Here is a 12,570-nt window from a genome sequence, read left to right on the forward strand (position 1 = left end):
CCGTGTGTGTGCCTGGTGCCTGCGGAAGTCAGAAGAAGGCATCAGATGCCCTGGATTGGAGTCATGGATGATTGTGGGCCATCAGGTGGGTGAAGGGAACCAAACCTGGGTCCTCTGCAGGACCAGGTGCTCTTGACCGCAGAGTAATCTCTCCAACCTCTAGAGTTGTGTGTTAATCATCCCTAGTTACTGTACAAATAATCCCCAAAATTTCTATAGCTGTTCATAATAAACAAATGTTTTGTTTTCATTCATGGATTTCTGAGTGGGAGTAGGGTAGTGGGGTACACTCCTCCACAGTCACTCAAAGATCCAGGATGTCCCAAGCAAAGCCAAGGCTGCCATGGGGTGGCACTCAGCTGTGCAGAGGCTAGAAGGGTAAGATGTCTCTCCTGGGTCCTGGAGACTCTCTCTGGGACTCACTGGCATTGCTTAGCAAGTCGGGACAAGGTAGAGATGAGAGCAGATGAGAAACAAATCTGGAGATTCGGAGTCTTCTGCTTCAATTTCCAAAGAGTAAGGAATAAATAACATGGAAAGAGGGCTTTGCGCTACAACAGCTCTGGTTGAAGAAGGTCAGGGCTGGGGCTGGGAGTGGCTCCTAGTGGAAGGCTTGCCTAGCAAGCACTGGGTTCCATCTCCAGCACCAAATGAATGAATGAATGAATGAATGAATGAGGCCAATGAAATGGATCAGTTCAATCCCCAGGACCCACATGGAGGAAAGAAAACTGAGCCCTGTAAGTTCTTCAGACCTGCACATATGTGTTAGCACATGAGTCAGTTCATATATCATATTCAGGTAAACACATACATAAATAAGCACAATAAACAATTTAAAGACAAAAGCTTTTAAAAAACAAGTAAAATAGATAAAGCTTTGAATGGATCAGGTTAAAGGTGTGAATGCAGGTAGAGAAGAAAATGAACATTCAAAGCTTGGGAGGAGGGAGGAGGGAGCAATGAAGACTGGGAAAGAGGAAGCCAGACACGGGAGGAAAATGAAAGGCAGAACAGCTCTGGGGGCCCGAAGGAGGACCTGAGCAGGGGACAGTTAGGACCCTGGGAGGCTGTGTTGGCACTGCTAGTGGACCACATGTGACATGAGTGTGGGACTTAGTGACATGGAGACCACTGGTGACTTTGACACACACAGCGTCCTGGCCAGAGCAGATTTAGGAGGGGGCAGAATTGGGGATGCACCTTTGCAAAGGGTGACAAAGAGGCGTGTGGGAGACAGTGAGGGATGTAGGGGAAAAATTGAGGTGGGGCCTTCTTATTTTCAAGAGGAGAATTCACAACGTATTTGCATGAAGATCACAATGATCCAGTAACAGTGAGTGTGTAGCCAAGAGCAGGAAGAAAAGAGACGTATCCAGTGGCTCTAGATTTTTTTTTTTTTTTAGTATACCATAATTTGCTTAAGCAACTCTTATCTTTGGATACTTGGGCAGCTTTCTTTATATCTCCGTGTGCATTAGCTTGTATAAAAAAATCATGCGGTGAGAATCTTTATACATACAGATCAGCCCACTGGGTTACACTCCCCCCAAGGCAGAAGTGCTTAAGTAACTTCAGTGCATACCAAATAGCCTGAGTCTCTATCTAGAACTTAGGAGGTCTCTGAGGCCCCTTTTATTGGAACTGTTCCTTTGACCCTACCACATTGCACTGTGATGTCAATTCTGCAGTTGATCAACATCTGTCTCTTCTACTGGACTTTACAGTGACAAGAGTCATGCCTGGGTCTCTTTGCTCTTGGTTGTTGCTTCAGCCTGTGGAGGATGGAGAGTCAGTAAGTCGTTGTTGCTGAGGGGTAAGTGGAAGTAAATTATAATTCAAGAGTAGAGTGGCAGGGTGTGGTAGCTCAGCCTGGAATCCCACCACTGCAGAGGCTGAGGCAAGAGGATTACTGGTTCCAGGTCAGCCCAGGCTATTGTCAGACCTGTATCAAAATAATAATAGACTAGGATAGATTGTACTGCTTGCTTTTATTTGAGGCAACAATGAGAATGTGACCCTCATTCTATCAATAACGCCAGTGCCATTCTGGGTCCCTCCAAAGTGTTTATGACTGACTAGTGAATGAATGAAAGAGAACATATCTATAAAAGCTCATCAAACGACATGATACAGAAGCAATCAAAAGCTGAGTTTCACTGAGTTTCATGGTTTGATGAACGGATTACAGTGGATCTGTCACTTCTATCCCCATTCACATATTACAAAGTTTATTCTTTATTAGATTTTTATATTATATTGTTACATAATTTCATGTATGTATACAATGTATTTAGGTTACACCTACTTCCAACCCCCACCCTCAACTCCTCCTGTGCCCATCCTCTTCCCAAATTCACATCCTATTCTTTTAAACAAAATTACAACCCAACCTAATTAGTGCTGCCTATGTCCCACCCGAATTTTAATTTTATTTTAACTGAGACGGGGTCCCTGCCTAGCCTGGAACTAGCTATGCAGACAAGACTGAACTTGAACTCACCTACTTCTGGGATAAAAGTCCTGTGCCACCACATTTGGGGCTCCTAGGAGCCCCCACCCCCACCCCCGCCCCTCAACCCGTGAAACATCCTTGTGCAGTGCTGTGCAGCAGCCCAGCGGCCAGCAGGTGGCAACAGACGGTCATTGAAGTGGTGATCCAGCCGCAGAGCCCTCTCTGAAAGGGCCGCCCCCCCCCCCCCCCCCCGCGGGGCTCTGAAGCCTTTTGCTATCCACAAGCGGAAACACCAAGCAAGCCAGCCTAGGACTCCCCTCAGAAGGGTCTCAGCAAAAGTCCAGCTCAGCTCCTGACATTGTGCGGCATGAAGTCCGGAGGAACTGAACAGTCGGAGAGCTGGCTGCAATGAATTTGACGGTTTGTTTTTTTTTTTTTCCCAAGGCCGACAAATCTTATCCAGGAATCTGCCTTTATCTTGGTCTGTCGGAAATGCTCGGACTTTTAAATTCTATTTTGTTATTGTTTGGAATTTTTGTTGTCAGACAGGGTCTTTCTATATGCTCCAAGCTAATCTGCAATTCCCCGGCCTCATTCCCTGAGTGTTTATATTTACAGGTATGTGCTGTGCTATCAGACTCACCTCCACCCCCAAACACACAGACAAGCTCTGAACCATGCACTTCAAGTTGATAGTTTTGTGATCAAATGGATCACACAGTGCTTCCTATGAGACACAAGCCAGATTCTTCGATTCTTTCGCGGCCTCTGAGTCTTGGAGCTGTGGTTCACAGCAGTAGGCATGGCGGTCCTATCTAGTTACAAGCTCTCCCTTTCTGAGAGCGGAAGAGGACATCATCCCTGAGTCAGGGAGAGAGTCCTGACGTCTCCCTTTTCGCTCTCCTCAGCGGAGTGGTGTTACTGTTGGGATTCAGACCCAGAACAAGAAACTGGGCTGAATATTTAACATACCAAAGTGGACCTGGCTTCCGGGTTCTCCCAGCATCCCTCAGTACCTACCTGGCAAAGCATGCCCTCTACTCTAAACTTCCCAGCCCAGAGGTTGGGCTTCCCCTCCCCCCAGAGGCTCTTCCCTTTATGAATCAGACATTCCGCTCTCCGCCCTTCTCTCTTTTCTCCCTTTCTCTGTGCGAGCTTTCTCTCTTTCTCTTCCTCCCTCCTCCACTCCCCCCACCCCCTCTGTCTCCCTCTCCATGGCGACTTGGCCTCATTTCTTGGAACCAGTGATCTCTCCTGTGTGCAGTTTCCCAATAAACCTGCCTTTATAAATATCGCTAATCTGGCTTGAATTGGCTCATTTCTCCGCCAGAGAAATAATTTATCAGTTACCTGTGATGTGTCCGAGTTCACTTAGACTACAAGTTGCAGACAAGCCAGAATTTGATGTTTCTTTGTGTGTATATATGTTCATGTGTGTGGTCTGTGTGTACACATGTATGTATGTATATATGTATGTTGGGCAATTGAAGGCCAGCTTTCTCAATCACTCTTCACTGTCTTTCTTTCTTTCTCTCTTTCTTTCTTTCTTTCTTTCTTTCTTTCTTTCTTTCTTTCTTTCTTTCTTTCTTCTGGCTGTTCTGGATATCGCTTTGTAGACCAGACTGGCCCTGAACTCAAAGAGACCCACCTGACTCTGCCTCTGGGGCGCTGGCATTAATGCTGTGTGCCACCATGCCTAGTCACACCTTCCTTGAGATAGGGTCTTTTACTAAACCTGGAACTCAACGATTAAGCTAGATTGGCAGGTCAGCAAACTGCATGGGTTCATCTGTCTCTACCTCCCCGGCTCTGGGATTACAGACACAGGGCACCATGCCCAGATGCCTATGTGGATGCTAATGATCTGAAACCAGGTCCTCTTTCTTGTGTGGCAAGTACTTTACTCACTGAGCCATCTCCCCGGCTCCAGAATGGGACGTTTCTGATGCCAGTTCTGATGTTCCTGGGTTAGCATCCAGAGCGCAGGCAGAGCAAGCCATAGGAGCAAGCCAGTAAATGGCACCCATCCATGGCCTCTGCACCAATCAGCTCCTGCCTTGAGTTCTTGCTCTGTGTCAGTTCCTGTCAGTATTCTCTTTGAAAATGCACTATTGTATGCAGAACCCTACGCTGAAACAAACCCTTTTGTCCTCAAGTTGCTTTTGGTCATGGCACTTTATCATAGCAATAGAAACCCTAACTAGGACACCAGTGACTAGAAATTATAGCTGGGTCTGGCCCCTTGGATAATGCAGGAAATGCTTTGATGGGAAAGTACTGTTCCGGCTGGCTCTTCATAGTCCCTGGATCAGGCACAAACCAAGAAGAGGGAGTCTCCTGTGGCAACCGAAGAGTGCCCTGCAGAGTCTCAGTAACTGCCATCTGCAAAAACAGGACTGCGACTGCCTGCCTGCTGGGGGAGACCAGAGTGAATGACAATGACTGGGGGGGGGGGGGCTGGGGGGGTTCGCTAGGTCCGAGAAGGACCTGAGCTGTGTGGGGAGGCTGGACAAACAGGAAGGCAGCCAGGACTGACTTGATAGTGACAGAGAAAGCTGGATTGTAATTTTAAGGGACATTGTTAAGATATTTAAAACTTACTCCCAGCTTTGACATTTTTTTCTCAAGAGAGAAAAGACGTGTTCTCTGCTCCATTTCTCTGAACTGGACCAATGCAAAGATTGGACCACGCGGAATCCTGGGATTGTGTCAGTTACATAAGCAAACTTTAGTCTCTGCTGAGATTTAGAGTCAAGATCATGAACATTCCACCCTCCATTCGTCAGCTGCCTGAGTTTCTATTCTAGGAGGTGTGAAATGTTAAACATTGTTCTTCACTTGTGTTCCTCAAATAACTTTTAATTAGTTTCAATTTGGTCTAGGAATATTCCACTGTTGACACTCTGACAAAAACTATCAAAAAATAAAATTAATGAAGAATTCACTTTTTAAAAACCATATTATATTAATAGTAGAGTATTTTATATCTACCTCACCCAGAAACAGATATGTATGTATGTATGTATGTATGTATGTATGTATGTATGTATATATGTATGTATTTATTTATTTTGGTTTTTTGAGACAGGGTTTCTCTGTGTAGCCCTGGCTGTCCTGGAATTCACTCTGTAGACCAGGCTGGCCTCAAACTCCTGCCTGCCTCTGCCTCCCAATTGCTGGGATTAAAGGCATGTGCCACCACTGCCCAGCTAATTTAATTATTTTAAAAATTTTGTTCTTTAAAGATTTTTTTTTTTTTACAGAAAGAATCGCATAGGTAAAGAAGTCACTTAACTGTTATTTTTTTTCAACCTGGGTGCATTTTTTCACAATGCGTTTTTTCCATCATCTTCCAGTGAAATTAATTGCTTTAGTATAAGAAACACAATTGAATCTCCGATTGTGACTGGCTTTAGCCTTTGAAAATGTGTCTAGCTGGATGATCGTTGTTTTCATTATGCACTGGAATGATAATCAGACCCTCCTAAAATATGCTTGCCAAAGATGAATGCTTGCCATACTCCCAGAACATATAAGGCAGACGCCAAACACGTGCAGAATCAGCGCTGGAGTATTAATGGAGCCCTCCTTTCCCCTCTGCCTGTCTTGTCAGACAACAGACCTGGCCAGCTACTTGGCATCTAAACAGGTTTTAACACCTGCAAATCCTTTTAGCTAAAAGATGGACAACTATCAAAGAGCTGACCCTCCAGGGGACAGCCCAAGGCTGAAGCCCTTTCAGCAACAATCTGGAAGAGATCAAAGCAAATTCTCCAAGGGCATTTTAAGCATAGTGGAGCATGTTTGTGGGGGGACTCTGCACATCAACATGACCTAAGCTTGCTCTAAGTTGGCAACATGATAAATGCATGAGCAGGTTTCTTTAGAGAAGACCAGGGTGTGCTTGACTGGTCCTTACAGTCTCACGGTCACTGTTTTCTGAAGTCTTATGAAGTCTGACAGCCAAGCAGACATACTCTTGGTTTTCACATTGTTTTTCCATCACCGTAAGCATTCAGCAATATTGGCATGATCAGCCACTTCAGAGCAAACACCACTGTAATGGCTCCTACAAGTGCTAAGGAAAGAGGGCCCATCTTTAAACTTGTCTTGGGAATGAATGCATGGCTAACAAGGAGCATGGGCATGTGTGTAAACATACAATGGGTGGTGTTCTTAGGGCTCTACAGTGGTGTGTGTGTGTGTGTGTGTGTGTGTGTGTGTGTGTGTGTGTATAGCATGCTTATTGATGGTGCTGTATTCTTTCTTTTCACAGATGGCTTGCACTACATCAGGATGCAGAAGAAGATATAGTAAGAGCCTACCTAGACTTCTCAAGAAAGTTTCCTGAAAGCAATATTTTCCTTTGTCGTACTAGTCTCAAGGATGCTGGTCTCATCTTCCTACTGTGTGGCCTGTAATCACCTCTATCTACAGCACCACTCTCTATGAGTCCCTTCTGTGTGCTGGCCTTTGTCACAGTCTGGGTCACAGTGGTGATTCCCAGCAGTGAAGGGGTGGGGTGTCTGGAGCCTTTGTATAAACACAGTAGTCTGCTGGGAGCATTGATGATTATTGTTGATGACAATGAGAAAAAAAATGAAGTTAACCATTTGTTTAATGTGCTGCCAATTCTTTCTTTAATTTTCCGTGAAGCAAACAAAATTATGCATTAGCTATGTTATGACTAAAACCCAAATGTTGATTAATACTTACAGTGATAGAATAACAATGTGTAAACCAAGAAATATGCCTGCTTAGCTGCCAGACTTCCAGCCAGAGAACAACTGTGAGGAAGAGAAAACCATAGAAGAACGTTTGTCTGCAGGGAGGAGAGGACATAGCCCCACTGTCCCCTAGGTAAAGTAGCCTGTACTCAATTCTCAGAAAGAAGAGGAGGAGTCAGGAGAAGACAGACAGTTAATGAGATATCTGATAGACAGGGAGACAGAGTTCCTCAGGGGGCTAGTGTCCTGACAGACCTCGGGGGAGATTCCATGTTTTTCCAAATATCCAGTCTCCTAGCCAAACTCTATACCATGTCTTATTTCCTTCACCCTATCTGTAAAATGTCAGCGTAAAACAGGGGTTCATCTGAAACGGTTCTTCTCTCCCCCATCCTTATCCTAGAGAAGCCCTTGTCCTCAGAGAGCAGTGGACAGATTCTGGGGACCCTCCGAGCTTCAGGACGCCGTCTCCTGTAGCCCAGGCTCCACCTTGCTGACAACACCCTTGAACTCCTGATCCTCCTGCCTTTACCCGCCCCCCATAAAAATAATTTTATGGGCTGAGGATGTATTAATAGCTCAGTGGTAGAATACTTTTGTTTAAGATCCTAAATTCAAGCCTGGGGGGAGGCAGGGGGGAGGGAGGGGGGAGGAAGAGGGGAAAGAGTGTGAGCAGACTTTCTCACTTGTAGAAAAAGCCTCTTCATATGGATTTCTCTGCGTCATGGTTGTTCTCTGGCTGAAAGTCTGACAGCCAAGCACACGTAGTTCTTGGTTTTCACATCTTACTCTATCACCGTAAGTATTAATCAACGTTGGGGTTCTTCGGAGCAAGCGCCACTGTAACGGTTCCTTCAAGTGCTAAGGAAAGAGGACCCATTTCTAGACAACGAAGCCTCACCCAGCACGTGGACTTCTGCCCACTGTCTGTCTGTCTGGACTCTTCACGCTGTTGCCTGCACCCTAAACCCGCTGAGATAGAAACTTGAGAGGGGGCGTGTCCTCCAGCCCTGAGTTAGAGACTGGATGAGGGTCTCCTCTGCTCCCTCCCACCAGGTTGGCAGACCAGCGGCAGGCAGAGCAGAGCTCAGAGTCTGGTTACAGAAGCAGTAATGGCGCTGCTGAATTTGTGCCCTTTCCTCTGTTTTTCTCTAAAACTGTTTTCAGAAGTAGTTAATGCTGTTTTGATAAAAATTCAACTCCATACTGCTTGCTTTGCATTTTTAGGAAAATAAAGGCAGCTTTGGCTGGTGCTGGGAAGCCTGTTCCCGTAGAGCAGAGGACAGACAGTTCCCGGAGACCCTCTTAGCTTGATGACAGGGTCTCTCGGAGCCTAGGCTGGCTTCTAGCTTGCTATGCAGCTGAGAATGTCCTTGAATACTGATCTTCCTGCCTTCATCTTCCAACTCCTGTGATCTTAAGCCTGGGCTATAAACCAAGCTTCATGGCCGCCACTCTGAAAACGCCACACGATGCACAAGTGTGACAGATCAGCCAGTAAAGGAACCTGCTGCCAAGCTGACCCATGTGACTTCCATCCCTGAGACCCACATTGTGGAAGGAGAAAACAACTTTCACAAGTTGTCCTCTGACCACCGCATACACACCATGGCGTGTGCACAGGTAAACAAATGCAATAAAGACATTTTTAAAAGAAGAAGAAAGAAAAGCTAGCAATAAGGGCCTGTGCCTCAGCCTCTTCTCTGCTCAGCCTTTCTCAGGATATTGGGAGCCCAGACAGACGTGGAGGACACTTAAGAGGCTTTTGGGTTGCCAACAAAGTTCCAGAGGGGTCACAGATGGGAGACTTGGCTGTGACAGTCTTAGCTTCCAGCTAGACTGGTTCCAGACTTAAACAGGAATTAATTCTGCAAGAACGAAGTGCTTATCCTGCTCAGGGCACCTTCAAGCTCTGCCTCTTAAAAAACGTCATTGTCTGGAGACTGTTTCCTAGGGAATAGCTAGGGGCAAGTTTGGAGGGTGGCACTCTCAGGTCCATTATCCTTTTGGGCTATCTGCCTGCTACTTAGGAGGGATCCTGTTGTTTCTTAGAACAGCCATATAAGGATGTATTCCCAGGGGATGACTGTGGCCGGCACCCTCAGTCACACGTTTCTGTGTGTTCTTTTTAACCCTACACTAGAGTGCACTCGGCCCACATATGTGAAAACCGAGACTCCGCAGGCTCCCTCCTGGAGACCTAGCTCTCAGTTTGCCTTCTGCCCTATGGTTTGTGGGTGGAGCTAATGGAAAAGACACCTGGGAAGTGGACAGAAAGAAGACGTCACTGCCAGAATACAAGACACCTTGGTCTGAATCCTTGCTTACCTTTGAGATGAGAAGCTGAGGGGGAAAATCTGGTTGCAGACAAGGACTGGAGGGTGGGGACAGGCAGGGGACAGTGGGGAAGCAGAAAGGAAAGACACATAGAAATAGGGGAGATATTCATCAAGATAGTCATAGCCCTGAAATTCTCACACTTTATTAAAGCAATTCTTCCCTTTGTATTAGACCAGGATAAATACAGACAGACTTAGGTCCCTGCCACCCCTTGGGAGATCGTTCAGGACACCCCGTTTGAAGCCCTAAATTCTGACATGTTGGATTGGTTACAAGGTCAGTTTCATCACCGGAAAGTCACCTGGTGTGTTCGTGGTGTCTGTTTGTTTTCTCTGTCTGTCTGTCTGTCTGTCTGTCTCTCTCTCTCTGCCTTTTTGAAGCTGGGTTCATTTCCAAAACTCCACTCAGGCATCAGTCAAGGGTGGGCCTGATGTTCACCAGCTAATGATAAAATTCCACAGTCAAGTTTTCCCAGTATTCCTAAGGGAGGAATCCAGAATTAATGATCTGACCGTGACAACTGTAGCATGTGTCCCCACACAGGCTGGTCTGTGGGTCCTTAGCCTAAGGAGGACTGGCCTGGGATGAGCAGATGGTAACTGGTCCACCATAGCCTCAGACTCCTCCCTCATCTGCAAAGGCTGCCTGCACTGCTTTCTTGGAGTCTTCTCTGTACAGCAGAGCCACAGTCCTGGCCCTCGCCCCAGGGGTGGTGCTATGGTTTGGTCATTTGGACACATTCATCCCCAACACCCAGAAGATAAAAGGCAGGAAATGTGCAGTTCCTATTCCCATGTTGGGAGCGGCTGGACCAGACCGCGTCACTTCTACAGGGAGGCCATGGGATCCTGGAAGCAACCGTAGGGTAGGGTAGAATGTCCTCAGAGTCAGGCGCTGGCTCAGCACATGCTGAGGGGAGAGCCCCTCTTTACAGACTGACCGCAGGCCACTTCACATCCACTGCTGCTTGTAAGAGACAGTCCTTCAGATTGTCATTCCCACGGTGGCTACCCATTGCCCAGGCGGCTCTGTTCCAGAAAGAACCCATTTCCTCCCAGTTCACTGCTAAGCAAAGATTGTGAAACTGGATGCAGGCAACGCCTCCAGGGTCTGTTGTGCGAGGTTTAGAAAATTCTAGTATTCTGAAAAAGTGACAGTTGGCCCACCAAGACCCAAGGCAGGGGCAGGGGTTGGGGGTTGGGAGGAGGAAAAAAAGCCAAGGGCTCTTTTTTGTGTTTTCTGAGTGGCTGAGAGCCCTTCCCCTGAGTCAGCCATCTGACTTGCATGCTTTTTCTATAAACAGACCGCCTCTTCCGAGAGGCAGAAGTGAGTTTCACTCCCACCCACGCTCAGGATGTTAAGACATTTGCAGAATGATTTGTTCTGGACCAGGGGAGAACACTCATGTGAAAGCATGCCATGTCTCTTCCTCCAGGTGTGTGCCATGGGGCTAGGGTCATGGGGGCAGTGGCGGCTGTCACTGGCTTTGTTAAGTGGCCATTTCCTGGCTTTGGTGCAGTTAAAGGGAGCCCTGGGTCATGAGGCTGCAGGAACAGCATTTCTATATTTCATTGTCTTGGGGCTGACTAATGCACCCAATCATGATCATGTGTGGTTGTGCTCCCTGGGGCAGGCTGTGCTCCCTGGGGATGGACTGGCACAGAGTGCGAGGACAGAGCCAGCTCCTGTGCCCAGATGAAGCTCAGTCTCTTGTTGAACAGAAGCCACTAAAGACAGGTACTCAGGGACAATAATGTCCTTTTGTGCCTTTGTCTGGGGCACCTCATTAAGGTAGAGACCAGCCTGAGCTTTGACAGGACAACCTCTTCCTGTGTGTTCCAGGAGAACATAATTGACTACAAAATCTTTTTTTGATGTCACTGCTGCCAGATACAAACCCAATTAGCCACAGAGCTAACTCGGATGCATCCTGGGAACATGGAACTACCACGTTCTACAGCTAATCAGACCCATGGAAGGATGACACATCTGGATGTCATCAGGAAGGGGTTTCTGGGGACATCAGGGACTGCTTGCTCTCAGAGTCTCCTCCTACCATTATGGGTGAATTACAAGGCTCCAGAGCACTAAGAATCAGAGACCAGCTCCTGTCTGCTCAAGGCCTCTGGTCGCAGAATATCACTGTTTTATTCAAAGATTTTTTTTTTTTAATAAAAACTTGCTGAGGCCTTACTTCCAGCAGAGTTTCTCAGTCTCTCCATAGCTCCCTCCCACAGGTCTCCATGAGCTACCTGACTGATCTGACATCTCACATGAGTGCTCTCTCTCAAAGACCAAGGAATCCTTCTTTGTGACTCTCCTGAGACACAAAGTCATTTCAAGGCTTAGAGGGATATTCTGGTCCACCCTGCCTTGGTTTGAACTATTATCATTGACAGAAGTCCCTAACAGGCTGGGCATGGGGATATATGTCACCAAAAAGAGCAAATGCAGAAGGAAGCAGTACCTGAGCTTTGACTGGCCAATATAAAGGGATGGGGCGGTCATCAGTCATAGTGACCTGCAGTGCTGTCTGGGAGAGCCACTGGAGTTGCTGGGCACCCGGTGTATCATAATAAAAGCCCTACTTAGAAGTAACTATCAAAGTAGAGCATTTAGGCTTGAGTCAAAATGCTCCCCTCCCCTCCTCCAAATATCACACAGAAAGCTGGCAGGGGCTCTTTGCTACTCTGATTGGTGGCCTTGCCATAGATATCGACTCACATAGCACATTAATCCTTGCTGCTATTCTGGTGTGGGTGTGAGTGGCAGGGGCCTGTGCAAGACCTGGAGGCTTATAATCTCCCTCCCCACCAAATATGGGCCTTATCCTCTTTTAACAATGTAGCAGATGCTGTAGTGGTCTAAGCATGGTGGCTCTATCAGGCAGATAGCACTCCGAAAGAAGTGTGGTTGACTTGAGTGCGAAGACTCCATGCTGTGGTCATAGCACTTGGGAGGGTGAGGCAGGAGGGTTCACAGGGCTTTGTAAGGCTGACAGAGGGTTGAGGGTAACGGTGGGTCACAGGGAAGTCTGGAGAGAGAGCC

At 47.0% G+C, this 12,570-nt stretch overlaps 1 long non-coding RNA gene across 1 annotated transcript; it reads left to right on the forward strand.

Annotated features, from left to right (window-relative positions):
* The first annotated feature begins 2,727 nt into the window (after nt 1–2,727).
* Chrna1os (cholinergic receptor, nicotinic, alpha polypeptide 1 (muscle), opposite strand) lies at nt 2,728–7,076 on the forward strand. The gene is made up of 2 exons (NR_153820.1): nt 2,728–2,875; nt 6,732–7,076. It is a non-coding gene; the product is annotated as a cholinergic receptor, nicotinic, alpha polypeptide 1 (muscle), opposite strand (long non-coding RNA).
* The last annotated feature ends 5,494 nt before the right edge of the window (nt 7,077–12,570 follow it).

The sequence above is a fragment of the Mus musculus genome, chromosome 2, assembly GCF_000001635.26.
Source record: "Mus musculus strain C57BL/6J chromosome 2, GRCm38.p6 C57BL/6J".
In the NCBI taxonomy this organism is placed as follows: Eukaryota; Metazoa; Chordata; class Mammalia; order Rodentia; family Muridae; genus Mus; species Mus musculus.